The sequence below is a fragment of the Rhinoraja longicauda genome, chromosome 18, assembly GCF_053455715.1.
Source record: "Rhinoraja longicauda isolate Sanriku21f chromosome 18, sRhiLon1.1, whole genome shotgun sequence".
Lineage (NCBI taxonomy): Eukaryota > Metazoa > Chordata > Chondrichthyes > Rajiformes > Arhynchobatidae > Rhinoraja > Rhinoraja longicauda.
This window is the reverse complement of record NC_135970.1, coordinates 34,130,843-34,158,272: the sequence shown is the minus strand read 5'-3', so window position 1 is coordinate 34,158,272 and position 27,430 is coordinate 34,130,843.

Genomic DNA, 27,430 nt, shown 5'->3' with positions numbered 1-27,430 from the left:
TGGGTGAGGCCACGTGGGGCGCGGGTGGTGACATCACCTTGTCCCGTATTTAGGGCCCCTTTATAACATATGGTACAGGCCACGCTCTAGCTTAACCCAGGCCTGAGAGGGTGGTGAATCTGTGGATCTCTGCCACAGTCAATGGATATTTTACAGTATAAGGCAGAGAAAGGTAGATTCTTAATTAGTATTGGGTATCAGGGGCTATGGGGAGAAGTCAGGAGAATGGGGTTAGGAGGGCGAGATAGATCGGCCGTGGTTGACTGGCGGAGTAGACGTGATGGGCCGAATGGCCTAATTCTGCTCACATCACTTATGAACTTTTATGGTAACTGCAGCTGCTGATATACACAAAAATATACAAAGTGCTGGAGTAACTCAGCGGATCAGTCAGCATCGTGGAACATAGAACAGTACAGCACAGGAACAGGCCCTTCAGCCCACAATGTCCGTGCTGACACGATGCCATGACCAACTCTACCTGCCTGCACATGATTCTTATCCCTGCATTCCCTGCATGTCCATGTGCCTATGAAAATGTCTCTTAAATGCCGCTATCGTACCACTTCCACCACCACATTCCTCCAGGCACCCTCCACCTTCTGTGTGAATAAAACATTTCCCGCATATCTCCTTTAAACTTTGCCCCTCTCTCACCCTAAAGAGAGTCTCGTATGTCTTATTGTCGTTTGTCCCAAAACAGAACAATGAAATTCTTACTGGCCGCAACACAACAGGTTTTGTAAAACACAATACTCAATAGATAATAGAATAAACAAAGTTCAATCAATAAAAAAAGCAATATAGTTCAAAAACAAAACTAAAGTTATGCCCCCTGGTATTTCAAATTTCTATCTTGGGAGAAGGTTCTGACCGACTGTCCTATCAATGTCTTTCCTAATTTGATATACTTCTATCAGGTCTCTCCACGACATCCTTTACAAAATCATGAGAGTAAAAGATTGGGTAGATGCACAGAGTCTCTTGCCCAGAGTAGGGGAATCGTGGACCCGAGGACATAGGTTCAAGGTGAAGGGGGAAAGATTTAATAGGAATCTGAGGGGTAACTTTTTCACACAAGGGGTGGTGGGTATCTGGAACAAGCTGCCAGAGGGGTTAGTTGAGGCTGGGACTATCCCATAATTTAAGAAACAGTTAGACAGGTACATGGATAGGACAGGTTTGGAGGGATATGGACCAAGTGCAAGAAAATAACTGCAGATGCTGGTACAAATCGAAGGTATTTATTCACAAAATGCTGTGTTTTTTTAAAGATCTGGGCATTATCGGCAAGGTCACATTTACTGCCACCCTCTAATTGCCCCAGAGAAGTTGATGCTCAACTCTCTTCTTAAAGCACTGCACACCTGGTGGTGAAGACAACTCCTTAATGATCCTTGGTGAAGACACCTCCTTGGTCTGAAGAAGGGTCTTGAACTGAAACATCACCCATCCCTTCTCTCCAGAGATGCTGCCTGTCCCACTGAGTAAACTCCAGCTGTTTAGATTTTTTAGATTTTTAGATTTTAGAGACACAGCCCGAAAACATGCCCTTCGGCCCACCGAGTCCGCGCCGCCCAGCGATCCCTGCATTAACTAGGGACAATTGTTACATTTACCCAGTTAATTAACCTACATACCTGTCCATCTTTGGAGAGTATCCTCCTTAATGATATTGGATACAGGGGTCCTGGGTCCCCAGCATTTGGGTACCGATATCTAGGATCACCAGGATTTAGACCAAGTCATGATAATAATAATAATAATGCATTACATTTATATAGCGCTTTTCTAACACTCAAAGATGCTTTACAAGGTTTACTAAAACATAAAAGAAAATAAATAGATAAATGAGTAAACGAAGAGAAAAGGAAAAAGAAGGTGAGGTAACGGTCAGTGATTGAAGGCAGTGCTGAACAGATGAGACTTCAGTGATGTTTTGAATGTGGTGAGTGAAGAGGAGTCTCTGACGGTTTGGGGTAGTGAGTTCCAGAGTGTGGGAGCAGCGATGGAGAAAGCCCTGTTCCCCCAGGATCTGAGTTTGGTCCGGATGGGGGGGGGGACAGGAGGTTAGCAGCAGCAGAGCGGAGGGTACGGGTGGGAGTGTGTCTGTGGAGGAGGTCAGTCAGGTAGGATGGGGCCAGGTTATGGAGGGCTTTGTATGTCATGAGGAGGATTTTGTACCGGATTCTCTGGGGGATGGGGAGCCAGTGGAGCTTGTAAAGGACGGGGGTGATATGGTCACGGATCGGGGAGTGGGTGAGTAGACGGGCAGCGGAGTTCTGGATGTGTTGGAGTTTGTTGATGATTTTTGAGGGTGAACCATAGAGGAGGCTGTTGCAGTAGTCCACGCACCTGAATTTGGGAGCAGGTTGGTTAAAACCTGAGAGTTTACACGAATGAGGGGGGGGAGGGGGGGGGCTCATTGAAATGTACAGAATAGTGAAAGGCTTGGATAGAGTGGATGTGGAGAGGATGTTTCCACTAGTGGGAGAGTCTAGAACTAGAGGTCGTAGCCTCAGAATTAAAGGACGTTCTTTTAGAAAGGAGATGAGGAGACATTTATTTAGTCAGAGGGTGGTGAATCTGTGGAATTCTTTGCCACAGAAAGCTGTAAAGGCCATCAGTGGATATTTTTAAGGCAGCGATAGATAGATTCTTGATTAGTACGGGTCTCAGAGATTATGGGGAGAAGGCAGGAGATGGGGTTAGGAGGGAGAGATGGATCAGCCAAGACTAAATGGCGGATTAGATTTGATGGGCTGAATGGCCTCATTTTACTCCTATCACTTATGACCTTAATAACTCCATTCCCATTTGTATTAACAATGCACCACTGGTGGAGGGAAGGCAGGCTTGCTGCTTGGAGCACCAATCAAATGGCGACTTGCTCTTCAATACCTTTGATCTTAAGAAGATTTGTTCTATTGATTTCAGGAATAATTTCTTGTCACTTTGGGAAGCAAAGTATTTTTGCTTCCCAATGTATTGTCAATGAAAACAAATTAAATTTGCAAGACCAGCACTTGCAGGACAAAACATTTGCAAGACACTTTGATTAGTACGGGTGTCAGGGGTTATGGGGAGAAGGCATGAGAATGGGGTTAGGAGAGAGAGATAGATCAGCCATGATTGAATGGCAGAGTAGACTTGACGGCCCGAATGGCCTAATTCTGCTCCCATCACCTGTGACCTTACGACACTTGCAAGTGCCAAGTGTGTAGGAAGGAACCGCAGATGCTGGTTTACACTGTAGGTAGACACAAACTGCTGGAGTAACTCAGCTACACAACGTCACCCATTCCTTCTCTCCAGAGATGCTACCTGACCTGCTGAGTTACTCCAGCATTTTGCTTCTATCACTAGATTGCTTCAAGGTTGCAAAATTTTCAGTTCATGCAAAACATGTCGTTGTAATGGAAGCCATCTCTTTAAAATGCTCCATAAAACCTGCTTATTTTCACGCCTGAACTAATATCATTTTATGTGACTCACTGTCGAATAAAACTCCAGCGAAAGGCCTTAGGACTTTATTTTTTATTATATTAACGATTCTATATGAATGCAACTTGTTTACTTCTTCCACCTGTGAGGACCATATTTGAATGGTAACAACCGCTAATACAGCTTGCTCAAAGCACTCTGTATACATAAGGCATCAGGCAGATGGAGGCAATGTGTCATGTACTGAAGCCCAGAGATGGCAACAAAACACATCCAAACACTGAACTACACAGACTATTGTTGTTTGCTTGTTTTATATGTGTACGTGTATGTGTGAGTGTGTATATATATATATATATATATATATATATATATATATATATAGGTATATATGTGTGTGAGTGTATATAAACACACATATATATATATATATATATATATATATATATATATATATGTGTGCATATGTATATATGTGTGTGTGTGTGTTTGTGTGTATACATATATATATATACACACACTCACACCTATATACCTATATATATATATATATATATATATATGTATATAGGTGTGTGATTGTGTGTGTGTGTGTATATATATATATATTTACTGAAGAAGGGTCTCGACCCAAAACATCACCCATTCCATTTCTCCAGAGATGCTCCCTGCCCTGCTGAGTTACTCCGGCATTTTGTGTCTATCTTAGGTATATATATATATATGTATATATACAGTGTGTGTGTGAATGTGCAAATATATATATACATACACACACACGTGTGTGTGTATGTATATGTATCTGTGTGTGTAACTGCTGGAGTAACTCAGCTACCCAACGTCACCCATTCCTTCTCTCCAGAGATGCTGCCTGACCTGCTGAACTACTCCAGCATTTTGCGTCTATCACTAGATTGCTCCAAGGTTGCACAAATTTCAGTTCATGCAAAACATGTCGTTGTAATAGAAGCCATCTCTTTAAAATGCTCCATAAAACCTACTTATTTTCACGCCTGAACTAATATCATTTTATGTGACTCACTGTCGAATAAAATTCCAGCGAAAGGCCTTAGGACTTTATTTTTATTTTATTAACGATGTGTGTGTATATAAGTGTATGGATGTATATGTATATATAAATATATATATATATATATATATATATATGTGTGTGTGTGTGTGTGTGTGTGTGTGTGTGTGTGTGTGTGTGTGTGTGTGTGTGTGTGTGTGTGTGTGTGTGTGTGTGTGTGTGTGTGTGTGTGTGTATATATATATATCACAGAACTTTTTATTTCGATTATTATATTCGCTAACAGTGAACTATGTTTTCATATTCTGTTGTGCTGTTGCAAGTAAGAGTGTCATTGTTCTATCTGGGACACACAACAATAAAACAGTCCAGACTCTTGATTCGAACTACAAGAAGAAGGGTCTCGACCCAAAACGTCACCCATTCCTTCTCTCCAGAGATGCCGCCTGTCCCGCTGAGTTACTCCAGCGTTTTGTGTCTATCTACAAATTGCAGTGCTGAGTTATTTAACTCAGCTGATCCCAAACTCATGACTGGGCCCTCAGGTGCATGGTCTAACAATGGCAAATAATGACCACTTTCAACTAAGAAATCCTAAAGACACTTTACCACATAGCATTGAAGCAATTGGGGCCTTATTTGCTCACCAACTTGGCCTACTAATCTGCACATTTGAACAGAGATACTTAAAAAGAAATGCACAGGAAGGATTTGCAGATGCTGGTTTACAATGAAGATAGACACTTCGGGTCGAGACCCTTCTTCACACCGAAGGAGAAGTCTGAAGAAGGGTCTCGACACGAAACGTCACCTCTTCCTTCTCTCCAGAGATGCTGACTGACCCACTGAGTTACCCCAGCTTTTTGTGTCTTAAAAATAACGCATATTTATTTCCATTCACCTATTATTTATTGTTTAAATTGGAAACAGGACCTTACAGCACAAAAGCAAGGCACGTGACTACTGTGATTATGTCCATACCAATTCATTGGCTTCTGCCAGCTATTATTGGTGAGCTTAGAATTGTATGGATCCCAGCAATTTCATGTTAATTTTTTTTCCTTAACTTTTTTTTCCTTCGAATATGAAAACAGGGATGTAATGCTGGGGCTCTTGAAGGCACTTGTCAGACAGCATGTGGAATATTGTGAACAGTTGTGGGCAGCATACCTGAGGAAAGAATGTGCTGGCTCTGGAGAAGGTCCAGAGGAGGTTTACGAGAATGATCCCAGGAATGAGTGGGTTAACCTATGATGAGCGTTTGTCAGCACTGGGCCTGTACTCGCTGGAGTTTAGAAGGATGAGGGGGGAGGACCTCATTGAAATGTACCGAATAGTGAAAGGCCTGGATGGAGTGGATGTGGAGAGGATGTTTCCACAAATGGGAGAGTCTAGCACTAGAGGTCATAGCCTCAGAATAAAAGGACGTATCTTTAGAAAGGAGTTGAGGAGGAATTTCATCACTCAGAGGGTGGTGAATCTGTGGAATTCATTGCCACCGAAGGCTGTGGAGGCAAAGTCAATTGATATTTTTAAGCTGGAGATTGACAGATTCTTGATTAGTGCGGGTGTCAGGGGTTATGTGGAGAAGGCAGGAGAATGGGTTTGCGAGGGAAATATAGATCAGCCACGATTGAATGGCAGAATAGACTTGATGGGCCGAATGGCCTATTCTGCTCCTCGGATTTATGAACTCATGAAATAAATTTATTGTCTTCTGTAAAATCTTCTTAGGGTATAGGATAGAACCAGTGTACACGTGATCTTCGGTCAGCACGGTGTCGGTGGGCCAAAGGGCCTCTTTCCGCACTGTATCTCCAAATTGAACTAAACTTAGTCCCAAAATAAATACCTCTCAAATGTGATTTATGAAGTCCACTTTTCATGTTGTTCATTGATAATGTATCTAAGTTTCTGTAAAATGTTTCAGAATGTGGATCAGTATTCCTGGTACAAGGCGAAGGTATTTATTCACAAAATGCTGGAGTAACTCAGCAGGTCAGGCAGCGTCTCAGGAGAGAAGGTATGGGTGACGTTTCGGGTCGAGATCCTTCTTCAGACTGATGTCAGGGGGGCGGGACAAAGGAAGGATATAGGTGGAGACAGGAAGACAAAGGGGGATCTGGGAAGTGGGAGAGGGACAGAGGAACTATCTAAAGTTGGAGAAGTCGATGTTCATACCGCTGGGCTACAAGCTGCCCAAGCAAAATATGGGGTGCTGTTCCTCCAATTTGCGGTGGGCCTCACTATGGCACTGGAGGAGGCCCATGACAGAAAGGTTGGACTGGGAACGGGAGGGGGAGTTGAAGTGCTCGGCCACCGGGAGATCAGTTTGGCCAATGCGGACCGAGCGCAGGTGTTGAGCGAAGCGATCACCGAGTCTGCGTTTGGTTTCGCTTCAAGCACATCAGGGAATAATGCAGGAAGGTAAGGCAACATATGGAAAATAACCTCTAATTAAACCTCACCATATTGTGCACACGACTGTGAATAGTTTGAGTAATAGAGTCAATTTTCTTTAAAAGGCTTCTTCCGAATGGAATTTAGCATTAACATAGCTCCTTATTTGCGTGTTTCTCATTAAAGAAAATGGTTCCCCACTCCATTAAGGGATGTTTTATGGCTGTGTTGGGTAAGAGAAATGTTTGGTCATCAGCCAATTGTGATCCATCATTGCAGGAGATTAATCGTGCTCATCAATTCACCTTACCTATTATATATCCTTTAAGTGATTTGTGATAATCATTCATTAACACATTATAAAACCTTCAGAGGCAAAGCGAACAGAATAATTGAGGAACATTGTAGGTGGCATTAAATGGTGTTCTTGTGCTAATCAGGGGTAATGCCAGTGCAGCTAGCAAGCTATCAACTAACAATGTTTAATTCCTCTGCAGTAAGGTAAAAGCAGAACAGCTCATCCATTTAGCTTAGTTTTTATTTCGTTTCAGTTTAGTTTATTGTCCCGCGCACCGAGGTACAGTGAAAAGCTTTTGTTGCGTGTTATCCAGTCAGCAGAAAGACAATACATGATCACCAATCGAGCCATTTACTGTGTACAGACACATGAGAAGGGAATAACGTTTAGTGCAAGGTAAAGCCGTCAAGTCCAATCAAGGATAGTCCGAGGGTCACCAAAGAGTTAAGATAGTAGTTCAGCACTGCTCTCTAGTTTTGGTAGGATGATTCAGTTGCCTGATAACAGCTTAGTTTAGTTTAAAGATACAGCACCAAAACAGGCCCTTCGACCCACTGAGTCCAGTGATTCTCGCACACTAGCACACGAACACACTCTAGGAACAATTTACAATTATACCAAGCCAATTAAACTACAAACCTGTACGTCTTTGGAGTGTGGGAAGAAATCAGAGATCCCGGAGAAAACTCACGCAGTCACAGGGAGAACGTACAAACTCCACACAGACAGCACACGTGGTCAGGATTGAACCCGGGTCTCTGGCGCTGTGAGGAGGCAACTCTATCGCTGCGCCACCGTGCCGCCCATTTGTTGAGAGACTGGTTGCAAGGAAAAGAAATTTGATGTTAATCAGAAAATTTCACCCATAAGCATCTTTGTGCTGTCTGTGTGGAGTTTGTACGTTCTCCCCGTGACTGCGTGGGTTTTCTCCGGGTGCTCCGGTTTCCTCCCACACTCCAAAGACGTACAGGTATGTAGGTTAATTGACTGGGTAAATGTAAAAATTGCCCCTAGTGGGTGTAGGATAGTGTTAATGTGCGGGGATCGCTGGAAGGCGTGGACTCGATGGGCCGAAGGGCCTGTTACCGCGCTGTATCTCTAAATCTAAAATTATCTTTATCGGACTATTTGACCTCAGTGTTATATTTTTGGGCGTCACGGTGGTGCAGCGGTAGAGTTGCTGCCTTACAGCGCCAGAGACCCGGGTTCAATCCTGACCACGGGTGCCATCTGTGTGGTTTTTGTACGTTCTCCCCGTGACTGCGTGGGTTTTCTCCGGGCGCTCCGGTTTCCTCCCACACTCCAAAGACGTACAGGTCTGCAGGTGAATTGGTTTTGTTAAAAATGGCAAATTGTCCCTAGTGTGTGAGGGATGGCGCTAGTGTGTGGGGATCGCTGATCGGTGCGGGCACTATTGTCTATTGTCTATTGTCTATTGTCTATTGTCTATTGATACGCTGAAGGGCCTGTTTCTGCGCTGTTTCTCTAAACTAAACTAAACACTGCTGAAAAAGGCTCTAAAATATATTGCATACTCAAGAAGAAGAATCGCTGTTTTATGTTTAAAAGATAAGAATACATTGAAGCTCTAATTTCATTAAGATATATTCATCTTGGTGAAGTAATGGATGTGGCTTCAGAATATTTCGCTTTGAAATAAAGGGGATAATTTATTTTGCAGTTGTCCAGGGCCACACATGACATTTATGGACCAAGACTTTCAGGGAATTAAACTTCAATCAATTTCTCCTTCATCTTCCTCTATTTCAAGCAAAATTAGTTTTGGGCGAGAGAGTCCTGCTTTCTAATTCAGTCCAGTAACTTCATGAATCAGTTTTGTAGCCCTTCTCTGGGTTCCTTTCCAATAACTCTTTACTCCCATGAGGACACCAACATCTGAGCATCAAACTGAAGGTGTAGCATCACTACCTTTAACATCATTGTTCCCGGAACATCAACTCACAGCAATTGTCATTGAATCCCTTATCACACCAAATTAGAAACTATTTTTGCCAGGTACTTAGAAACATAGAAAATAGGTGCAGGAGTAGGCCATTCGGCCCTTTCGGCCTGCACCGCCATTCAATATGATCATGGCTGATCATCCAACTCAGTATCCCGTACCTGCCTTCTCTCCATACCCCCTGATCCCTTTAGCCTCAAGGGCCACATCTAACTCCCTCTTAAATATAGCCAATGAACTGGCCTCAACTACCTTCTGTGGCAGAGAATTCCACAGATTCACCACTCTCTGTGTGAAAAAAAAACGATCTCATCTCGGTCCTAAAAGACTTCCCCCTTATCTTTAAACTGTGACCCCTTGTTCTGGACTTCCCCAACATCGGGAACAATCTTCCTGCATCTAGCCTGTCCAACCCCTTGAGAATTTTGTAAGTTTCTATAAGATCCCCCCTCAATCTTCTAAATTCCAGCGAGTACAAGCCGAGTCTATCCAGTCTTTCTTCACATGAAAGTCCTGCCATCCCAGGAATCAACCTGGTGAACCTTCTCTGTACTCCCTCTATGGCAAGAATGTCTTTCCTCATATTAGGAGACCAAAACTGTACGCAATACTCCAGGTGCGGTCTCACCAATGCCCTGTACAACTGCAGCAGAACCTCCCTGCTCCTATACTCAAATCCCCTCGTTATGAATGCCAACATACCATTCGCTTTCTTCACTGCCTGCTGCACCTGCATGCCTACTTTCAATGACTGGTGCACCACGACACCCAGGTCTCGTTGCATCTCCCCTTCTCCTATTCGGCCACCATTCAGACTTGGTGGTCAGCATGGACACACAGTGGGCCGTATTCTTTGCTTAGAATTCCATGACATATGAACACTGGGCTTTACCTTGCACTCAACATTATTCCCTTATCATGTACCTGCACACTGCAAGTGGCTCGATTGTGATCATGCATCTTTCAGATTTTTTAGATTTAGAGATACAGCGCAGAAACAGGCCCTTCGGCCCGCCGGGTCCGCGCCGCCCAGCGATCCCCGCACATTAACACTATCCTACACCCACTAGGGACAATTTAAAAAAAAACATTTGCCCAGCCAATTAACCTACAAACCTGTACGTCTTTGGAGCGTGGGAGGAAACCGAAGATCTCAGAAAAAGTCACGGGGAGAATGTACAATCTCCGTACAGTACAGCGCCCGTAGTCAGGATCGAACCTGAGTCGCCGGCGCTGAATTCGCTGTGAGGCAGCAACTCTACCGCTGCGCCACCGTTGTCTTTCCGCTGGCTGGATAGCGCACAACAAAAGCTTTTCAATGTACCTCGGTACACGTGACAATAAACTAAACTGAAACTGAGTGTGGGGGAGGGGCGCCGAGAACAACGAGTGACCATCGGGACTCCAATGAGTACTTTCGTAACTTGGTCGGCGCCAAATAAGTGGCGACTCTTTGCACACTTTGTGCATTGTAGGCAAGAACAAAGACTTTCACTGTACACGTGGCAATATAATGTATCAGAGCATTGACAACATGCAAGACTAGTTAGAAACATGGAAGCACAGAAACCCAGAAACACAGAAAATAGGTGCAGGAGTAGGCCATTCGGTCCTTCGAGCCAGCACCACCACCAGCAGCACCATCATGGATGATCATCCAGAATCGATCGGTACACTGTTTCTGCTTTCTCCCCATATCCCTTGATTCCGTTAGCCCTAAGAGCTACATCTAATTCTCTCTTGAATACATGCAGTGAATTGGCCTCCACCGCCTTCAGAGGCAGCGAATTCCACAGATTCACAACTCTCTGGGTGAAAAAGCTTTTCCTCATCTCGGTCCTCAATCGCCTACCCCTTATTCTTAAACTTTGACCCCTGGTTCTGGACTCCCCCAACATGGGGAACATTTTTCCTGAATCTAGCCAGTCCAATCCCTTAAGAATTTAATACATTTCTACAAGATTCTCTCTCATCCTTCTAAATTCCAGTGAATATAAGCCCAGTCGACCCATTCTTTCATCATAAGTCAGTCCCGCCATCCCGGGAATTAACCTGGTGAACCTACACTGCACTCCCACAATAGCAAGAATGTCCTTCCTGAAATTAGGAGACTAAAATTGCACACAATACTCCAGGTGCAGTCTCACTAGGGCCCTGTACAACTGCAGTAGGACCTCCCTGCTCCTAAACTCAAATCCTCTCGCTATGAAGGCCAACATGCCATTTGCTTTCTTTACTGCCTGCTGTACCTGCATGCAGTAGTGAAGCTCATGCGGACAGCCGAGTTCCTGTTAATAAATAAGCGTGCCTCTTTCATTGCGTTCGGTGTTCCATCTGCCTTTGTAACGAGTTTAACATTGAACATCAGAGCTCGAGGCTGCAACTAGAGACCCTGGAATTGAAACATCTAATCCAGTTAGTCCTCCCCAGAACAGCTATTAGGGGTGAGGATCAACCTCTCGTTACGCTCAGAATCTTCAGTGAACCTGTCATGATAATTGGTTCCATGTTATGTTCTGTGAATTTAAAGCTTTTCTTTCTTCCACCGTTGAGTAAGATGTTGCTTATCTCCTGTTCCAAAACCTGCTCACTTGTTCAAAGATTGTGGTGCCTAGGATTGGAGATATTTAGAACGGTGGCACTGCAGTAGAGTTGCAGTGAATATACACCAATCAGCCAAAAACATTATGACCTGATGAGCCAAAACATTATGACCACCTGCCTAATATGCTGTTGGTCCTCCGTGTGCAGCCCCATACGCAGCAGGGTGCGATGCACTGTCTATTGTGACACATTCCTCCCGTGACCACCATTACAATTTTCTGTGACTTGTGCCACAGTAGACCTTCTGTCGGTTCGGACCAGACGGGATAGCCTTCGTTGCCCTCGCGCATCGATGAGCCTTGGGCGCCCAACACCCTGTCTGTCGCCAGTTTGTGGTTTGTCCCTCCTCGGACGTCTGTCGGTCGGTACTCACCACTGCTGACCGGGAACACCCCACAAGCCTTGCCGTTTCAGAGATGCTCTGACCCAATCGTCTGGCCATAACAATTTGGCCCTTGTCACAGTCGCTCGGGTCTGTACTCCTGCCCATTTCTCCTGCATCCAACACATCAACTTCAAGAATTGACTGTTCACTTGCTGCCTAATATATCCCACCCCTTGACAGGTGCCGTTGTAACAAGATAACCAATGTTATTCACTTCACCTTTCAGTGGTCATAATGTTTTGGCTGATCGGTGTTAATTCTAGTGAATATAATATCAGACCTCCTTTGGTCGGGCTTCCAGTCCCATTGCAAGGTGGTTGATTTATTGGGAAGGAACTGCAGATGTAGTTGCTGTTTGAAAGCTGCTTTGTTTGGGGCCAATATGTGAATGTTTGGGCAGCACGGTGGTGCAGTGGTGCAGTTTCATGCCTCACCTCCTTTAAACTTTGCCCTCTGCCTTTAAAACTATGCCCTCTAGTCTGTGATGTTTGCCAAATAATTTTTTGGCAAAGCCTTGAATCCCACCTGCCAAAAGTGAGTTCAATGGGTTAAATTATTCCAACAGGGGATAGGGTGGCACAGCGGTAGAGTTGCTGCCTCACAGCGTCGGAGACCCGGGTTCCATCCCGTCTACGGGCGCTGTCTGCACGGGGTTTGTACGTTCTCCCCGTGACCTGCGTGGGTTTTCTCCGGGTGCTCCGGTTTCCTCCCACGCTCCAAAGACGTGCAGGTTTGTCGGTTAATTGGCTTGGTAAAATTGTAAATTGTACCTAGTGCGTGCAAGATAGTGCGGGGATCGCTGGTCGGCATGGACTTGGTGGGCCGAAGGGCCTGTTTCCGCACTGTATCCCTAAACTAAACTAAATTCTGGTACTTTGCCACAGTGATTATGGAAAACAAATATCTTAGTTGATTAGAATTCATCAGCCCTCATCATTGTAGCAAGAATGTTTTTACAGAGTGTAAGGTTGCAACTGAACTAACTGTAACGGGGCAAACTTCAGCAGAATAACTTAGTTCAATGTTTGGAGTTAATCCCTTTACTACTACAAAGGCAGATGAGATTAGTTTATTTTGTATAGTTTAGGTTCGAGTCACAGCATGGAAATGGGCACTTCAGCACATTGAGTCCACACCGCCCAGCAATCATGCAGTTCACACTAGTTCTACGTTATCTTACTTTCGCATCCATTCCCGACACACTAGGGTGCAATTTACAGAGGGCCGATTAACCTGAAAACCTGCACGTCTTTGTGATGTAGGGGGAAACCAGTGCACCCGGAGGAAACCCACGCGGTCGCAGGGAGAATGTGCAAACTCCACACGGACAGCATGGATAGGAATGTTATAGAAGTGTGAAAACGCACACCTCCAGATTCAGGGACAGTTTCTTCCCAGCTGTTATCAGGCAACTGAACCGTCCTCTCATCAGCTAGAGTGTGGTCCTGATCTCCCAGCTGCCTCATTGAAGACGTTTGAACTATTTTTTATCGGACATTATCGGACTTCAATGTTATATCTTGCAATGTAAAAACAAGGAACTGCAGATGCTGATTAATCCATTAAAAAAAAGGACACAAAGTGCTGGAGTAACTCAGTGGGTCAGGCAACATCTCTGGAGAATATACTAATCACGAATCTATCTATCTCTACCTTAAAAATACCATTGACGGCCTCCACAGCCTTCTGGCTATTGGATGTATGGTTAGAGTATCATTGTCAATTGCATGTACCTTTGATCAAATAAAGTTGGGAATAGCTAAATAATGCCTGCTATTATTCTCGCTTCACATACAATCAGGGAGTTGATGAATCAATCGTTCCTTATATTTATTAACCTATTAGTTTAGTTTAGTTTAGAGATACAGTGCGGGAACAGGCCCTTCGGCCCACCGAGTCCGCACAGACCAGTGATCCCTGCACGCTAACACTATCCTACACACACACACGAGGAACAATTTACAATTTTAGCAAGCCAATGAACCAACAAACATGTACATCATTGGAGTGTGAGAGGAATTCGCAGGATGTTTTCAAGAGAGAGTTAGATTTAGCTCTTAGGGCTAACGGAATCAAGGGATATGGGGAGAAAGCAGGAATGGGGTACTGATTCTGGATGATCACCCAAGATCATATCGAATGGCGGTGCTGGCTCGAAGGGCCGAATGGGCTATTCCTGCACCTATTTTCTATGTTGCTTTGAAACTGGAGAATCCAGACATACGTCACGGGGAAAAGGTACAAACTCCGTACAGACAGCACCTCGTAGTCAGGATCGAACCCGGGTCTCTGGCGCTGTGAGGCCGAAACTCTACCGCCGCGCCACTAATACAATGATGGGATTATTAATTAGTTCTCAATTTTCAATCGTCGGCAGATCTTTAACGCTATGATAATGCACAAAAATGCAAGTTAAGAGTCTGTGACGCCAACGGAATGAGCATAAATATCTTGATAATGTCTCATTGCACGATAAATTGATGTGCTCCATCAAATTTGTTGTAAACGTGAAAGCGAGACCACATTAATCTTTCACATAACACATACAGTATTCTGCCTGGGATCTTGATAACACAAACTGCAATTCAATCAGTCAATAACTTGAATGTAGTATTTTTATTGATTGCACGGTCACAAATCACTAAGACAGGTTTTACCTCTTATGGTATCTTCTTCAGGATAGCTGAGGCTGCTGATTAAAAGTGAGGTTTATCTGTCAACATACTACTGTATGCAAGCTTTCTTTAAAATCGCCAATGTGCCTCTCTCCGCCTTGCTCTCGATGTTGTTCGTACGTTATTGGAGCAGAATTGGGCCATTCGGCCCATCAAGTCTACTCCGCCATTCAATCGGGGCTGGTCTATCTCTCCCTCCTCATCCCATTCTCCTACCTTCTCCCCGTAACCCCAGACACCCGCACTAATCAGGGATCGATCAATCTCCGCCTCAAAAATCGCACTACCCTGCACGCACTGGGGACAATTTACCAATTTTCACGAATCCAACTATCCTTCAAAGCTGTACGCCTCTGGGTAATGTGGGAGGAAACCGGAGAGCCCGGAGAAAACCCACGCGGGTCACGGGGAGAACGTACAAACTCCGTACAGGCAGCACCCGTAGTCAGGATCGAACCCGGGTCTCTGGCGCTGTGAGGCAGCAACTCTGCTTCTCGGCACAAGTAGGCTCTTATTCCAGTGCATAAGTATCTGAGTTTTCCGACGTGCCTTTTTCCCTTTGAGACCATTAGTAAGCTTTGCTTTATTTCATTGCTTTGGACACCCTCTGACTGAAGAAATTCCTTCACATCTCCTTCCTAAAAAAACGTCCCTAAATTCTGACAGAATTACAGAAGACGGAAAGTGTGAGGTAAGGAGACAAGGAGAGAAGAGGCACGAATTGTGAAGCCAGAGGAAGGAATAGAGGTGGGAGGGGATGGGGAGGGGGGGGGGGGGGGGGGAAGAGGTAAATAGTTATGCATTTACATTGGGAAAAGGGAGCAGAGGGGGGAAACATAAAAAATAGGTGCAGGAGCAGGCCATTCGGCCCTTCGAGCGGGGAGGGGAGAATGTGGGGGGAATGTTGTAAATTAGATTTATAGGTTAGCTAACTAAAACAAAAATATCGTTAGGTTGGAAGCTCAGTTTTTAGTTTTAGAGACACAGCGTGGAAACAGGCCCTTCGGCCCACCGAGTCCTCACCGACCAGTGATCCCCGCACATTAACACTACCCGACACACACTGGTGACAATTTACAATTTTACACCAAGCCAATCCACCCACAAACCTGTACGTCTTTGGAGCGTGGGAGGAAACCGGAGATCTCGGACAGAACCCACGCAGGTCACGGGGAGAAGGTAAAACTCTGTGCAGACAGCACCCGTAGTCAGAATCAAAAGCCCGGGTCTCTGGCGCTGTGAGGCAGCAACTCTACCGCTGCGCCACCGTGCCGCCCTAAGCTATCTAAGTAAATGGATGAATTAACTGAGGACTTGATACCAATAATCAACACAGGAACTCAGTATACACAGTTTCCAAGTTTCTTCATATTAATCGAGTCTCATAGAAAATCATTATCAATCTTGTTGAAATTTATTTGGCGAATAAGGCAGCACATCATAAAATCTCAGACATTTCCAGTAGAATGTTTAAATATAGACCCAAAAATGTTATGAAATAAACCTTCAGTCCAATAGATTTTCCTTTGCTATGTCCGATCTTCATTAATATTTTCATCACGTCATAACTTCGGGATCATAATTTTATATTCACTGCAGTAAAAATAAAATCTATCATTTCCCCCAACACTGTAAATTCTAATTCAATTTAACGGCATTACAGCAAATAAAAGTTTAGACAATACAATATATTGAGGATACAATTAATATTAGAGATGTCACTGCCCAGTAACGATGGAATCGTGTTGAAACACAGTGTGGCACGGTGGCGCAGCGGGTAGAGTTGCTGCTTTACAGGGCCGGGTACCCGGGTTTGATCCTGACTACGGGGGCTGTCTGTGTGGAGTTTGTACGTGCTCCCTGTGACCTGTGTGGGTTTTCTCCGGGTGCTCCGGATGTCTCCCACACTCCAAAGACGTACAGGTTTGTGGGTTAATTGGCTTCTGTAAATTGTAAATTGCCCCTAGTGTGCAGGTTAGTGCCAGTGTACAGAGTGATCGCTGACCTACGTGGACTCGGTGGGCCGAAGGGCCTGTTTCCACGCAGTATCTCGCTAAAACAAAGAACTGTAAATGCTGGTTTACAAAAGAAAAGCCAAAGTGCTGGAGTAACTCAGCGGGTCAGGCAGCATCTCTGGAGAACATGGATAGGTGACGTTTCAGATCAGGACCCTTCTTCACATCACCTATCCATGTTCTCCAGAGATGCTGCCTGACCCGCTGAGTTACTCCAGCACTCTGTGAAACGTCACCTATCCATGTTCTCCAGAGATGCTGCCTGACCCGCTGAGTTACTCCAGCACTCTGTGAAACGTCACCTATCCATGTTCTCCACAGATGCTGCCTGACCCGCTGAGTTACTCCAGCACTCTGTGAAACGTCACCTATCCATGTTCTCCACAGATGCTGCCTGACCCGCTGAGTTACTCCAGCACTGTGAAACGGCACCTATCCATATTCTCCACAGTTGCTGCCTGACCCGCTGAGTTACTCCAGCATTCTGTGAAACGGCGCCTATCCATGTTCTCCACAGATGCTGCCCGACCCGCTGAGTTACTCCAGCACTTCGCGTTTATATGTGGCAATTAAAATGGATTAATGCTTATTTCTCTGGCGTTCCATCCATTTCTTACTAGCTACAACAAATTTTGTTTAATCTTTCATTCAGTTTATGATTTATTGTAAAATATCCACATTCACAATGCTAATAATAACAAAGTTCAAAACGTTCTCACATTGTAGATTGAATAAATTGTGCTTGGTAGCTATCAGTGAAAATGTTTCAGTACAATATGTGCTACACAACGTCAAAAGCGTCTGCATGTGGAATACTTTGGACTTTTAGTTTAGTTTAGTTTAGAGATACAACGCGGAAACAGGTCCTTCGACCAGCGATCCCCGCACACTAACACTATCCTACACACACTAGAGACAATTTACAATTTTTACCAAAGCCAATTAACCTATAAACCTGCACTTCTTTGGAGTGTGGGAGGAAACCGGAGCACCCGGAGAAAACCCACACAGGTCACGGGGAGAACGTACAAACTCCGTGCAGACAGCACCCGTAGTCAGGATGGAACCCGGGTCTCTGGCGCTGTGATGGAAGCAACTCTACCCGCTGTGCCATTGTGCTGCTAACGTATTCAATTGAAGTATGATCATGCTGTTTTCTGATGGATGGGCTAATATTTTTTTTTTTTAATTATGGATGTGTTTATGGATTAATAACAATTCATAATCTTACAAACATAATGTCAAGAATGGAAATGAAAAGCATATAGAGAAAACAATGTTAAACTTGATTCAGTACTGAGGTTCAAGTCAATAAGTCCAGAAGGAATTCATAGAATGGTTTATTAAGAATATCAATGAACTTTGAAGAGACTGTAAAGGAGTTCTACCATCCTAAATCTGTCAGATGAAAGATGTTTTTTGTTCAAACAAAATGATAAATAAACCTAGATTCAAAGAACACTGGATTCAGATGCTGGTTCACAGAATAAAAGAGACACAGAGTGCTGGAGTAACTCAGCGGGTCAGGCAGCATCTCTGGAGAACATGGATCGGTGACGTTTCACAGAGTGCTGGAGTAACTCAGCGGGTCAGGCAACATCACTGGAGAACATGGATAGGTGACGTTTCACAGAGTGCTGGAGTAACTCAGCGGGTCAGGCAGCATCTCTGGAGAACATGGATAGCTGACGTTTCACAGAGTGCTGGAGTAGCTCAGCGGGTCAGGCAGCATCTCTGGAGAACATGGATAGGTGACGTTCCAGGTGGGGACCCTTGTTCAGACCCGCCTTTTTACACAGATTGATTCATTTTGTAAATGGTGTTTAGAGATTGTAGTTTAGTTTACTTTCACACGGGTTCTATCCTGCACACTAGAGACAATTTACAGAAGCCATTTACCCTACCACGTAACTTGGAAACCTTCATGAAGACACAGCAAGGGATGGGGAGGGGTAGGTAAAGTGCCTAAAAATGCTTGGAGTCCTCTTCATGTGTTATAACGATTCTGTGCTTTAAAGAAGGTTGGAACTGAGCAGGATGTGCAGGAAAATAACTGCAGATGCTGGTACAAATCGAAGGTGTCACAAAATGCTGGAGTAACTCAGCGGGACAGGCAGCACCTTGGAGAGAAGGAAGGGATGGGTGACGTTTCGGGTCGAGACCCTTCTTCTGAGCATGTATAACACGCTCCCTGCAGTCAGATTCTGTTCTCTGTTGTGAAAGGACAAATGGCAATCGTAAAACAATACAATAAGGTGGAAAGGGTAACAGGGCATTTGCTTATCTGTGATGGGGTGGGATTGGGCTGTGCTTACTCTGCTGTTTCTGTCGGAGGTGCACGATGTAGGTTTGTTGCAAGACCATTGGGAAGAAGGAAAAGTTCTGAAGTGCCTTCTGCCATAAGCAAAACATCAAAGGAAAATTCTGTATACAAGGAGCAGATATATCTTTGTTGGTTGAGGGATCTCCTGGATTGCTCCCAGTGGTCACTGTACATGGCTGAGTTACTCCAGCACTCTGTGAAACATCACCTATCCATGTTCTCCAGAGATGCTGCCTGACCCGCTGAGTTACTCCAGCACTCTGTGAAACATCACCTATCCATGTTCTCCAGAGATGCTGCCTGACCCGCTGAGTTACCCCAGCACTTTTTAACATAGTCAAAGACTTGTCCCACCCAGGTCATTCCTTCTTCTCCCCGCTCCCGTCCGGCAGAAGGTACAGAAGCTTGAAAGCGCGCACCACCAGACTCAGGAACACCTTCTTCCCCTCTGTTATCAGGCTTGTGAACGGTCCTTCCACAAGCTAGGGTACTGTCCGATTCACCTCTACCCCATTGCGGACATTGGACTTTGTCTCTGGAACTGGTGCGCTACAATGCTGAGAACTATATTCTGCACTCTGTATCTTCCCCTTTGCTCTACCTATTGTTCTTGAGTTTGACTTGACTGTATTTATGTATGGTGTTATCTGATGTGATTGCAGAGCATGCAAAACAAAGCTCTTCACTGTACCTCAGTGCACGTGACAATAATAAACCTAAGCCTAACTCGTGAGGAATCTATCCAAGCTGAATCAGAATAAATGATTGTGTAGGAAGGAACTGCAGATGCTGGTTTACACTGTAAATGGACACAATATGCTGGAGTAACTCAGCGGGTCAGGCAGCATCTCTGGAGTTGAGGAAAAGTTGACATTTCGGGTTGAGTCTGAAGGAGGGTCTCGACCCGAAACGTCACCTATTCCTTTTCTCCAGAGATGCTGCCTGACCTGCTCAGTAACTCCAGCATTTTGAGTCCATCTTCAGAGTAAATGATTACTTTTTTATTCTCAGGGCCATGCAGTTAGCTCCATTTTCCTGCTTCATTTACTCACTACCACAACAAGCATATCCCCTTGTGTAGGAAGGAACTGCAGATGCTGGTTTACACCGAAGATAGACACAAAATGCTGGAGTAACTCAGCGGGACAGGCAGCGTCTATGGAGAGAGGGAATGGGTGATGTTTCGGGTCGAGACCCTTCCCCCCTCAATGTCAGCAATGGGGTAGAGGTGAATCGGACAGTGCCCTTAGCTTAGGGAAGGACCGTTCAGAAGCTGATAACAGAGGGGAAGAAGCTGTTCTTGAGTCTGGAGGCGCGCGCTTTCAAGCTGAAAGACTTTACATACAAGTAACTGCTAGTGTCATTGAGGGATCTCCTGGATTGCTCCCTTGCTATTGAGGGCATGCAGCGTGGGTTTACTAGGTTAATTCCCGGAATGGCGGGACTGTCATATGTTGAAAGACTGGAGCGACTAGGCTTGTATACACTGGAATTTAGAAGGATGAGAGGAGATCTTATCGAAACGTAGAACATTATTAAGGGGTTGGACACGTTAGAGGCAGGAAACATGTTCCCAATGTTGGGGGAGTCCAGAACCAGGGGCCACAGTTTAAGAATAAGGGGTAGGCCATTTAGAACTGAGATGAGGAAAAACCTTTTCAGTCAGAGAGTTATGAATCTGTGGAATTCTCTGCCTCAGAAGGCAGTGGAGGCCAATTCTCTGAATGCATTCAAGAGAGAGCTAGATAGAGCTCTTAAGGATAGCGGAGTCAGGGGGTATGGGGAGAAGGCAGGAACGGGGTACTGATTGAGAATGATCAGCCATGATCACATTGAATGGCGGTTCTGGCTCAAAGGGCCAAATGGCCTCCTCCTGCAGCTATTGTCTATTGTTTATTAATATTTAACACTTATGTTTCTAAAGTATTATTTTATCTTTGAGTACTTACTGAGGAACTATTATACTGAGCTCAATTAAAATTCCTATTACCGTTTCAGAAAACTTTTGGCAACTTATTTCTCATACAACCACCGAGTGATAGAATAAACTTACAAACTTATAAACTTACATCAATCCTTAAAATTATTCTAAATCTTCAGCGGAAAGGATAGCATAAAGCTTTGCACCATATAACCATATAACAACTACAGCACGGAAACAGGCCTGTCCGGCCCTACCAGTCCATGCCGACCATTCTCTCTGACCTAGTCTCATCTACCTGCTCTCAGACCATAACCTCTAATCCCCTCTTATCCATATACCTATCCAATTTACTCTTAAATAATAAAATCGAGCCTGCCTCCACCACTTCCAACGGAAGCTCATTCCACACAGCCACCACCCTCTGAGTAAAGAAGTTACCCCTCATGTTACCCCTAAACTTTTGTCCCTCAATTCTGAAGCTATGTCCCCTTGTTGGAATCTTCCCCACTCTCAAAGGGAAAAGCCTACCCACGTCAACTCTGTCCGTCCCTCTTAAAATTTAAAAAACCTCTATCAAGTCCCCCCTCAACCTTCTACGCTCCAAAGAATAAAGACCCAACCTGTTCAACCTCTCTCTGTAGCTTAAGTGCTGAAACCCAGGCAACATTCTAGTAAATCTCCTCTGTACCCTCTCCATTTTGTCGACATCCTTCCTATAATGCACTAAGCCATCATTCAGTGATGCACATTACCCTAGCAATCACCTTGACTTTAGTTTAGCGGAAACAGGCCCTCCGGCCTACCAAGTCCGCGCCGCCCAGCGATCCCCGCACTCTAACACTATCCTACACACACGAGGGAAGATTTCCCATTTTCATTTATACCAAGCCAATTAACCTACCAACCTGCACGTCTTTGGAGTGTGGGAGGAAACCGAAGATCTCGGGGGAAAACCCACGCAGGTCACGGGGAGAACGTACAAACTCCGTACAGGCAGCACCCGTAGTCGGGATCGAACCCGGGTCTCCGGTGCTGCAAGCGCTGTAAGGCAGCAACTCTACCGCTGGCTTGTGGAAAAATGAAATGTCCGTTTAATGTCTAAGTTCAATTTACACAGATGTGCAATGAAATCGGGGCAAATGAAGTCAATTAAGATTTAAAGCAAACGGGGAAAAATGGTGAACCTTTACAAAGTTAATTGTCCAAAATATATACTAGTTATACGTTCCTGTGCAGGATTGTTTGAAACTTTCCCACTCACATCTTCATTACAAGACATCTTTTGCCAGGACACACCGTCAGCTAAAACATTGTTTGTAGGAGTTAAATTATTAATAGGATAATTGTGATAAGTCCCGGCAGAGAGATGATCAACTGTGTACTTTCACAGTGAAAACTGCATGTGCACATAAAATAGGACGAACGGTCTCTGAACACACAAACATTGGGCCTCCCTATACTCTTAAAATTGATTTCCATCCAATTAATAACATGCAACAAAACAGCAACTGGGCTTCAAATCTCCTCCCCTCAACCATGTACAGGGATCTTAAACAATAAACAAAGGCTCTCTTATCCAGAGTAGAACAATCAATGGATATTTCTAAGGCAGTGGGACAGGCAGCATCTCTGGAGAGAAGGAATGGGTGACGTTTCAGGTCGGGACCCTTCTTCAGACGTCTCAACCCGAAACGTCATCCATTCCTTCTCTCCGGAGAGGCTGCCTGTCTTGCGGAGTTACTCCACCATTTGGTGTGCAGGAAAATAACTGCAGATGCTGGTTCAAATTGAAGGTAGGCACGAAGTGCTGGAGTAACTCAGCGGGTCAGGCAGCATCTCAGGAGAGAAGGAATGGGTGACGTTTCGGGTCGAGACCCTTCTTCAGACTGATTCATAGAAACATAGAAAATAGGTGCAGGAGTAGGCCATTCGGCCCTTCGAGCCTGCACCGCCATTCAATATGATCATGGCTAATCATCCAGCTCAGTAACCTGTACCTGCCTTCTCTCCATACCCCCTGTTCCCTTTAGCAAAAAGGGCCAAATCTAACTCCCTCTTAAATATAGCCAATGAACTGGCCTCAACTACCTTCTGCGGCAGAGAATTCCACAGACTCACCACTCTCTGTGTGAAGAAATGTTTTCTCATCTCGGTCCTAAAAGACTTCCCCCTTATCCTAAAGCTGTGACCCCTGGTTCTGGACTTCCCCAACATCGGGAACAATCTTCCCGCATCTAGCCTCTCCAACCCCTTAAGAATTTTATATGTTTCTATAAGATCCCCCCTCAGTCTTCTAAATTCCAGCGAATATAAGCCCAGTCTATCTAGTCTTTCTTCATATGAAAGTCCTGCCATTCCAGGGATCAATCTGGTGAACCTTCTCTGTACTCCCTCTAAGGCTATAATGTTTTTCCTCAGATTAGGAAACCAAAACTGTACACAATACTCCAGGTGCGGTCTCACCAAGGCCCTGTACAACTGCAGCAGAACCTCCCTGCTCCTATACTCAAATCCTCTTGCTATGAATGCCAACATACCATTCGCTTTCTTCACTGCCTGCTGCACCTGCACGCTTGCTTTCAATGACTGGTGCACCATGACACCCAGGTCACGTTGCATCTCCCCTTTTCCTAATTGGCCACCATTCAGGTAATGCTCTGCTTTCCTGTTCTTGCCGCCAAAGTGGATAACCTCACATTTATCCACATTATATTGCATCTGCCATGCATTTGCCCACTCTCCTAATCTATCCAAGTCACTCTGCAGGCTCCTAGCAGCCTCCTCGCAGCTAACACTGCCACCCAGCTTCGTGTCATCCGCAAACTTAGAGATGTTGCATTCAATTCCCTCGTCCAAATCATTAATATATATTGTAAATAACTGAGGTCCCAGCACTGAGCCTTGCGGTACCCCACTAGTCACTGCCTGCCATTCCGAAAAGGACCCGTTTATTCCTACTCTTTGCTTCCTGTCCGCCAACCAATTCTCTATCCACCTCAACACTGAACCCCCAATACCGTGTGCTTTAAGTTTGTACCCCAATCTCCTATGTGGGACCTTGTTGAAGGCCTTCTGAAAGTCCAGATATAACACATCGACTGGTTCTCCCTCCAGTCACCATTCAGACACCATTTGGTGCCTATCTTCGATTTAAACCAGCTTCTGCAGTTCTTTCCTACACATTGGACCTCATTAACTTGCTTAGCAGGCGGAGAAAATTGTACTTGCTTCTTCCATTTGCTTTGCCCCGACACCTTGCTTCGTCTCCACCTAATCCAAAAGCTGCCAACACATGGAATAAAGTACGTCAAGGTCTTTGTTCAAAGAATGAACTTGGGCTGTCTCATTCAGATGCTGCCTGTTCAGTAGTGTGTCTTTAGTCTTCACTTGGGACTTTACGATACAGCGCAGAAACAGGGCCGTTGGCCCACCGAGTCCACGCCGACCAGCGATCACCACATACACGAGCACTATCCCACACGCCAGGGAACAATTTGCAATTTTCCTTCGAGCGGTGCTGGCTCGAAGGGCCGAATGGCCTCCTCCTGCACCTATTTTCTATGTTTCTACGTTTCTAATTTGCAGAAGCCGATTAACCTACAAACCTGCGCGTCTTCGGAGCGTGGGAGGGAACCGGAGCACCCGGAGAAAACCCACGTGGGCAGGGAAACGTACAAATCTGTACAGACAGCACCTGTGGTCAGGATCAAACCCAGGTCTCTGGCGCCGTGAGGCAGCAGCTCTACCGTGTTCTCACCAGAAGATTACTTGCCACTTAACAGAGCAGAATGATTTCCCAATTCAAATAACGCGGCGAAGCATGCAATTGTAAAATACACTGGTGTGACTGATGGCCGAGCTGCCATTTTACTTTGCTCTTCTCTGGGGTTAACTGCAGTCACCCCATTGGGTCTAGGTTGTGTCGCATCATAATGACGTATCTATTCTACTATTTTAGTTCACCTGGCAGGCCACCATTACACTGGTGCATCAAGCAATATCTCAGGCCAAATGGGGCGGGTGTCAAAGGTCTAGCTTAGAGATACAGCACAGAAGCAGGCCCTTCGGCCCACCGGGTCCGCACTGACCAGCGACCCCTGTACACTTGCACTCTCACACACACACACATAGAAACATAGAAAATAGGTGCAGGAGTAGGCCATTCGGCCCTTCGAGCCTGCACCGCCATTCAATATGATCATGGCTGATCATCCAACTCAGTATCCCATACCTGCCTTCTCTCCCTATCCCCTGATCCCTTTAGCCACAAGGGCCACATCTAACTCCCTCTTAAATATAGCCAATGAACTGGCCTCAACTACCTTCTGTGGCAGAGAATTCCACAGATTCACCACTCTGTGTGAAAAAAAACGTTCTCATCTCGGTCCTTAAACTGTGACCCCTTGTTCTGGACTTCCCCAACATCGGGAACAATCTTCCTGCATCTAGCCTGTACAACCCCTTAAGAATTTTGTAAGTTTCTATAAGATCCCCCCTCAATCTTCTAAATTCCAGCGAGTACAAGCCGAGTCTATCCAGTCTTTCTTCATATGAAAGTCCTGCCATCCCAGGAATCAATCTGGTAACAATTTACAATTCACACACTGGGGACAATTTTTTACAATTATACCAAAGCCAATTAACCTACAAACCCACACGTCTTTGGAGAGCGGGAGGAAACCGGAGCACCCGGAGTAAACACGTGCAGATCACGGGGAGAACGTACAAACTCTATACAGACAGCACCGGTAGTCAGGATGGAACCCGGGTCTCTGGTGCTGTGAGGCAGCAACTATACCGCTGCACCACCCTACGGGAGGTTACAGGCGAAGGCAGGAGAATGGGGTTCGGAAGGAAAATTAGATCAGCCATGATTGAATGGTGGAGTAGACTCGATGGGCTGAATGGCCTAATTCTGCGCCTGTGTCTTATGACCAAACTGGTTCTTGTACACTGCTTCTGTGGAGTTCCACTAACTCTACCGCTGCGCCACTGTGCTGCGCTGAAGTGGCCTGGTGGGATCTCCATGTGCACAGCCATGTGCTCTGTGGAAATCGAGTGGAAGGAAAGTTTGCTTTGTTACAGAGTCCCAAAGTCAAGTCGTCTTTAAATAGAAAGAACCCATCTAGCTTATTATCAATGATGTAATGGCCTTCCGGATTGTAACCACAAGGTGCTTTGAATTTAAAAGCTAGATTGTTAGCTGATGGATATTTAATTTCTTTCAGTCGTATATTTACATTTCCATTAATGTCTTTTTCAGGTCAGTCCTTATTAGTGATTGCAGCAGACCCGAATGGGGACTACATTAGAGAAATAAAAGCAGGATTTATTTGTAAAGTTATTTCTCGGCAAACCAATAATGAGTCAACAACATCTCTTGAGACTCCAGCTCGGTCTCACTAGACCTGGTAACTACTTCCCCTTCATTGAAATTGGCAGAGAACATTAGCTGTTCATTCGCATCCACTAAAAATTAATAATTTGTAACACTTACCAGCATTAATGGTTTAAATGGAGATACTTCCGAATGTATCCAATGGATATTTAAACCGAATAGAGACACAAAATGCTGGAGTAACTCAGCGGGTCAGACAGCGTCTCTGGAGAGAAGGGATAGGTGGCGTTTCGGGTCAAGACCCTTCTTCAGACTTATGAATGTTTGACTGTCTTCACAAGGATGAGAGGAGATCTTATCGAAACGTATAAGATTATTAAGGGGTTGGACACGCTAGAGGCAGCAAACATGTTCCCAATGTTGGGGGAGTCCAGAACAAGGGGCCACAGTTTAAGAATAAGGGGTAGGCCATTTAGAACTGAGATGAGGAAAACCTTTTTCAGTCAGAGAGTTGTGAATCTGTGGAATTCTCTGCCTCAGAAGGCTGTGGAGGCCAATTCTCTGAATGCATTCAAGAGAGAGTTGGATAGAGCTCTTAAGGATGGTGGAGTCAGGGGATATGGGGAGAAGGCAGGAACGGGGTACTGATTGAGAATGATCAGCCATGATCACATTGAATGGCAGTGCTGGCTCGAAGGGCCGAATGGCCTCCTCCTGCACCTATTGTCACTCTTGACAATGGACAACTAGCCAGCTACTGTCTGTACACAATATAGTTCTCAGCGTTGTCATATCATAAGTGATAAGGACAGAATTAGGCCATTCAGCCCATCGAGTCTACCCCGCCATTGAATCATGGCTGATCTACAGTATCTCTCCCGCCTAACCCCATTCTCCTGCCTTCTCCCCATAACCCCTGACACCCGTACAAATCAAGAATCTATCTACCTCTGCCTTACAAATATCAATGGACGGTCACCACAGGCTTCTGCGGCAAAGAATTCCCCAGACAAAAGAAATTCCTCCTCATC